Raw genomic sequence first — 7408 nt, 5'->3', positions numbered from 1 at the left:
AAAATGTGCCCACATTATATTTCACTCCTAAACTGCAAAAATTATGACAAAATCTTTTTTTAGATATTCTAAACTGGTTTCAGAGCTCGTAGACTTTAACCCCTTAATGACTGCGGGCAGTAAAATTATGTCCTAGCGGTCATAGTGTTAATCCCCTCCCGCTGCTGCCGGCAAGCAATAAAGAAATAAAGTGTATACCGCCCCCCAGCATCGCAAATTTTCAGTGGTTTCAGCTACCGGGGGTAGCTTAGACACTGGAGATCACGATTCGGCCTGAAAAAAAATGATTTATCTCTCATCTGGCATAATCAGTCATGTCAGATGGGAGATAAGTTGCCTCCCCTGGTCCCCTGATGTGGCCAAAGTGCCCCCCCAGTCCCACGCCCCACCCGATCATCTAAAATGGCTGGCAAGCATGCTGCGCTCATCTTCCTCCTCTGAGTTCTGTCGTATCTGACTTGTCAGATGCGACATCAAAGTTCTCTCCAGGTCCAGCCAGGTCACCCCGTCAATCCCTGGTCTCCCGTTGCCTCCTGCAGTGACGATCCCACATGATCCCTCCTGTTCCTTCTCAGAAGATGCTGGCCACATGTGCAGAGTAGCTCTCAGATGGCTCCTTGCTAGTAGTGACACTGAGCTTACTGCAGCAGCACACACTGCCATGCTGTGGACCCGGGGAGTGTGAGTGCAGCATCACTGTATTCACAGTCCTTACATGGAGGGTCTGCACCTCCAGAAAATGGGGGATACATTCTCTGAGCATGCCCCCCCTATTCTGGAAGGTCCATAGTCATCGTAGGACCTCCAAAATGGATTACGGCGGACCAGATTTTTTCTTTTCAATAAATTGGTGAAAGAGGGAATGTGTTGGCGAGTGTTTTTTCAAATATTTTTTTTTTTTGTATTTTTTTTATTACTGACTGGGTTAGTGATGTCGGGTATCTGATAGACGCCGTAAACCCTAACCCCAACAACCCCATTTATTACCCCATTTGCCACCGCACCAGGGCAATGGAAGAGCCGGAGCGAAGCGCCAGGATTAGCGCATCTAATGGATGCGCCACTTTTGGGCAGCTGTGGCCTGCTATTTTTAGGCTGGGAAGGGCCAAATAACCATCATTCTTTCCACCCTGAGAATACAAGACCACAGCTATCCACTTTACCTCGGCTGGAAATCCAATTTTGGGGGAAACCCACTTTTTTTTTAATTACTTATAAATTTAAAAAAAAACAGCATGGGGACATCTTCATCTTGGAATACCAGCCAAGGTGAAGCTGCCAGCTGTGGTCTGCAGCCGTTTGCTTTACCATAGTTCGGGGTTTTTTTTGTTTTTTTTTTTTAATTATTTAATTTATTTTTTTTTGGGCTAAATACAAGGTAAAACACCCTTTAGTGCCACATGAAAATTACTAAATGGTGCTAGCTTAGAATATGCAGGGGGGTTGGGACGTTATATATGTGTTTGACATCTATTTATCTAGCCATCTACCTATCCTAGCTTATTAGGCTGTGTGCCTATGATCAGGATTTGCTGTGGTTTGGACGCAGAGTGTTTTGACTGCGATGTTATGCAGTACAAGCGCAGTAGCGGAATGTTTAAAAATCTCTTGCCCACTGTGCTTCTTTTTTCTGCAGCATATACTGACCAGCGGTGCGGCTTCCTGAGACGCAGGATGTCAGTTTATGCCAGGGGTGGGGAACCTTTTTACTGCCGGGGGCCATCTGGAAAATTCTACCAACCTTCGGGGGCCGCACAAAATCATCAACTTGAAAATGACCCGGCTATAATTGGTCAAACAATTAATTAACTCACCCCTATAGTCCTACTGTGGCGGCCAGAGCTGATTCTCTTTGGTGCGCTGTGATGTTTGCGTCTCACAACTGGTTTTCCAGGTTTGTCTTTGTTTGGAGCGCAGATTGGTAAATCATATATATTACACAGGAGATACTGTACATACACACACCGCTCTGACACACTGCCCGTATACTGCACACAGCCTTGACACAGTTGTCATATTGTACACTACCCATGACACACACTGGCCATATATAGTACACATGCACAGGAGATACTGTATACTGCACACAGCACTCACATGCCGTATACAGCACACACACAGCTCACACACGCCGTATACACAGCACACACACAGCACACACGCCGTATACACAGCACACACACAGCTCACACATGCCACACACAGCACACACGCCGTATACACAGCGCATACACAGCACACACGCCGTATACACAGCACATACACAGCACACACGCCGTATACACAGCACACACACAGCTCACACACGCCGTATACACAGCACACACACAGCACACACGCCGTATACACAGCACACACACAGCTCACACATGCCACACACAGCACACACGCCGTATACACAGCGCATACACAGCACACACGCCGTATACACAGCACATACACAGCACAGCACACACGCCGTATACACAGCGCATACACAGCACACACGCCGTATACACAGCGCATACACAGCACACACGCTGTATACACAGCACATACACAGCACACACGCTGTATACACAGCACATACACAGCACACACGCTGTATACACAGCACATACACAGCGCAAACACGCTGTATACACAGCACACATGCCGTATACACAGCACACGCACATGTTGTATACATAACAGACGCTGGACACTTAAGTCACAAATACATTTGATATATGGTGGAATATATTAGATATAAACACACTTAGCGCAGATATAAGTACCTGCTGCTCAGTTGCCCTGTAAGATCAGGTGCAGCACAAGTGATGGATGCAGCAGCTCAGCTCAAGGGCTGGAGTGGCTTCATTCTCGTCTTTTCTCTCCAAGAAAAGACCTGCTAGCCATGAACAGCCGAGCACAGCATGGGAGTGTGAGAGGTAGAACGCACGGCACTATACAGCCTTCTATATCCCGTGCAGGCCCCTCCCCCATCACTCTGCAGGCCCCTCCCCCATCACTCTGAGTCTAGATGCAATCTCACAGGGAGCATGTAGGAGCAAGAGGGAGGAACTTAAGTCCCACCCCCAGTGCTGTCTGCCGGCAATAGACAAGATGAGCGGCTGCCCGAGCACCACAGCCACCGGGAATCTGCTCCAGTGCCCCGAGGGCCACAGAAAAGGTCATTGCGGGCCGCATACGGCCCGCGGGCCGGAGGTTCCCCACCCCTGGTTTATGCTGTGGAGATGACTGTGTTCTTCGCAGGGAGAATAAAGTCCACAGCAGCCTGAACCTGGATCGTGGGCACGGGCAGCTACATTCTCTTGTGGACAACACTTGAATCTCTGCAGAAGGGCTGACACTGCGCAGTGTCGCCGGATTGTGGGCACACAGCCTAAAAGTGAGACGTTTGGCACTACAGCAACATTTTTGTGAACTACCTGTAAAGTCAAAATGCTCACTGTAACCCTGAATAAAATTCTTGAGTGGTGTAGTGTCCAAAATGGGGTCACTTTTGGGGGGCTTCTGCTGTATAAGTACCTTAGGAGCCCTGCAAATGCGACATGGTGCCCGCCATTTATTTCAACTTTTCCAAAATTTACATGATGCTCCTTCTGTTCTGAGCCCTCCCGTTTGTCCAAACCAGAGGTTTTGGCCACATGTGGGGTATCAATGAGCTCATAAAAATGTGGTTAACAAACTGCGGGGTCCACTTTTTGGTGTTTCCTCTTGAAAAAGTGAGAAATTTGAGCTAAAGCAACATTTTTGTTAAAAAAATGAACATTTTCAATAAGACGACCTAAGGTTATCAAATTTTGTGAAGTACCTGTGGGTTCAAAATGCTCAATTATCCCTGGATAAAATTGATGAGGGGTCTAGTTTCCAAAATGGGATCACTTGTGGGGGAGCTTCACTGTTTAGGCACCTTAGGGGCTCTCTAAACACGACATGGCATTTGCTAATGATTCCAGCTAATTTTACAGTCAAATGGCGCTCCTTCCCTTCCAAGCCCTGCCGTGCGCCCAAACAGTTGATTTCCACCACATATGAGGTATCTGCGTACTCAGAAGAAACTGCACAATAAATTGTATGGTGTACTTTTTCCTGTTACTCTTGTGAATAAAAGCTATCTGGTTGAAGTAACAGTTTTGTGGTAAAAATGTATTTTTGTTATTTTTACGGCTCAACGTTCTAAAATTCTGTGTAGCCTCCGGGGGTTCCAGGTGCTCACCAAACATCTACAGAAATGCCCTGATGGGTCTAGTTTATAAAATGGGGTCACTTGTGGAGGTTTCTGCTGTTTAGGTAAAATTTCAAATTTTGAAAATTGCAAAATTTTCCAAATTTTCGCCAAATTTCCGAAATGTTCACAAATAAACGCAAAACATATCGGCCTAAATTTACCACTGACATGAAGTACAATATGTCATGAAAAAACAATGTCAGAATCGCCAGGATCCGTTGAAGCGTTCCAGAGTTATAACCTGTCAAAGTGACACTGGTCATAATTGCAAAAAATGGCCGGGTCTTTAAGGTGAAAACAGGCTGGGGGCTGAAGGGGTTAAAATCTGCTACTTACTTTTCCACCCTAGATCTGACTAGTGGGTATTGGCAAGTTCCTGTGGCAGAGGCTGATAAGGAGAAGACAGCGTTCACCATGCTGATGGGCCTCTGTGAGTTCAATTGTATGCCGTTTGGATTCTGCAACGCACCCGGTACTTTCCAGCGACTGATGGAGTGCTGCCTAGGACATAAGAACTTCGAAACTGTCCCCCTGTACCTGGATGATGTCATAGTCTACTTGAAGACCTATGAACAGCACCTACAAGACCTGGCAGAAGTGTGTGAAGCCTTATCCGGATACGGCATGAAAATCAAGCCATCCAAGTGTCACCTTCTAAAGCCAAGGGTACAGTACCTGGGACATGTCGTGAGCTCAGAAGGGGTAGCACCAGATCCTGTAAAAGTGACCGTTATAAGAGATTGGCCGAGACCCACCAGCGTGAAAGAGGTGAGGCAATTCCTGGGACTGGTGGGCTACTATAGAAGATTCATAAAAGGGTTCACGAAGTTAGCAGCTCCTCTACAAGACATCCTAGTAGGACAGTCAAAGAAGTCTGCAGCCCGGAATACTCCTTTCCAGTGGAGTGATGAAAGAGAAAAATCCTTTAAGAAGTTGAAGTGGGCACTGACAGGAGAAGAGATCTTGGCATATCCAGATTACCATCAACCCTTCATTCTGTACACGGATGCCAGCAACGTAGGACCGGGAGCAGTATTGTCTCAAAAGCAGGAAGGCAAAGAGAGAGTTATTGCCTTTGCAAGCAGGAAGCTCCGGCCTACAGAATGAAACCCTGAGAATTACAGCTCCTTCAAGCTAGAACTACTGGCAGTAGTTTGGGCTGTAACAGAGCGTTTCAAACACTACCTGGCAGCTGCAGAATTTACCATCTTTACTGACAACAATCCGTTGACCCACCTGGACTCGGCAAAATTAGGTGCGCTGGAACAGCAATGGATAGCCAGACTGTCAAACTACAACTTTGTCATCAAATACAGGGCAGGCCGCAAGAATGGGAATGAAGATGCCTTATCCCGGATGCCACACTCAGGGGACATGGAAGAGGAACCGGAGGGGCTGGAAGAAATTGAGCTGCCGGCCTTTCACTGTCCTAAAGTGGGACAGTATCAACCGTGTGTCTACCAAAAACAACAGCAGGCAAATCTCAACCCATTAGCACACCATGGATGGGCTGACACACAAGACAGCGATCCAGCTGTGAAGCTAGTGAAAGAACTGCTTACACAACAAGGTGCGTACTCTAATCAGAATGCCCCAGCTGAGACGCAACATCTCTGGAAGGAGAGAGGTAAATTGTTCCTGTACCAAGGGAAGCTCTGTAGAAGGTACACCAGTCCAAAAACACATGAGTTGGTCTGGCAGATCATTGTGCCCAAGAGAGACGTCAAGATGGTTCTGGAAGCTTACCACGACGGTGCTGGTCATTTTGGTTGGAAAAAGTTGGAAGTGCTCTTAAGAGAAAGATTCTACTGGGTTGGCATGAGGAAATCAATACAAGATTGGTGTAGAAAATGCGGCCCATGCAACTTCAGAAGAAAAGATCAACAGAACCAGAGAGCTCCACTCCAGTCCATAGTAACCAAGCAACCACTCGAGCTAGTCGCATTAGACGACGTCAAGTTGTCACCAAGCTGGTCCGGCTATGTCTATGCCTTAACCATCGTGGACCATTACTCACGCTTCTAGTGGTGGTACCCGTGAAAGACCTTACAGCTAAAGCAGCAGCTAAAGCATTCCAGACATACTTTTGCAGACCCCATGGTTACCCAGAACAAGTCCTTGCAGATCAAGGTCCAGCTTTTGAATCACAGATCTTCCAAGAATTCTGCAACATGTATGGCTGTAAAAAGATCCGCACAACAGCATACCATCCCCAAACAAATGGCTTATGCGAAAAGATGAACCATATTGTGATTGACCTGTTGAAGACCTTACCAGAGTCAGAAAGAAATCAATGGCCAGAGAAATTGCCCGACTTGGTGGACTTGTACAATCATGTCCCGGTTCTACAAACTGCACCCCCACTTACCTCATGCGTGCAAGGCCCGGTAAACTGCCAATTGATTTAGATATGGGAATTCTGAAGCCAGATGCAGAAGGTCAAGAATCCAATTGGGATACCCTACGTCAGCAGCAGTGTCGCCAAGTACAAGAGTGCGTAGAGAAAAGTTTCCAACAAGCTAGGGGAAGACAGGAGAGAACCTTTAACCAGCATGCTCTAGCAACCCCATTGCAACCTGGTGACCAAGTTCTCAAGTGGAAACGACGCACAAATTGGATAATCAGTGGGAAACCACCCCATATACAGTCTTACCATCAAGTATGGATAATCCCAAAGTGTGTCTCATCAGTAAGGATGAAGGAAGGACATCAGCTGTTGTGTCAAGAGATAAACTCAAACCGTGTCCTGAAACCCTGAAGACACCAGAAGTCAACTTACCCATATAGGTACAACCTGTCAAGAAGGAAGAAGATGTGTACCATACAGTCTTAGGAGATTTCCCAAAAATGTGGCCAAACTACTATGGCGCAGTAGTAGTCCTGATGATCGCCTTCCCTCAAGTGGTGGAAACAGAATCAGAACTCATACCACAAGAAGTCCCAAGACAAGAAGAACTGGAAGTTGAACCCATAGAGGAAGAACAGATTCCTGGTCCAAGTGGGCTTGCCAGTCCTGCAGTCAGTCCCCCATCCTCACAATTACCAGAAACACCAAATAGGTACACTTCCACTCACACCATTATGCTAAGTACACCCAGTACACCAGCAGTACGCAGGTCACAGCGTAGTACTCAGGGTCAGATACCAGCAAGATATAAGGACTAATGTGAAATTGCATATAAAATGTACATATGT

Source organism: Anomaloglossus baeobatrachus (assembly GCF_048569485.1).
Source record: "Anomaloglossus baeobatrachus isolate aAnoBae1 chromosome 5 unlocalized genomic scaffold, aAnoBae1.hap1 SUPER_5_unloc_12, whole genome shotgun sequence".
Classification (NCBI taxonomy): domain Eukaryota; kingdom Metazoa; phylum Chordata; class Amphibia; order Anura; family Aromobatidae; genus Anomaloglossus; species Anomaloglossus baeobatrachus.
Note: the sequence above shows the minus strand (reverse complement) of the source record.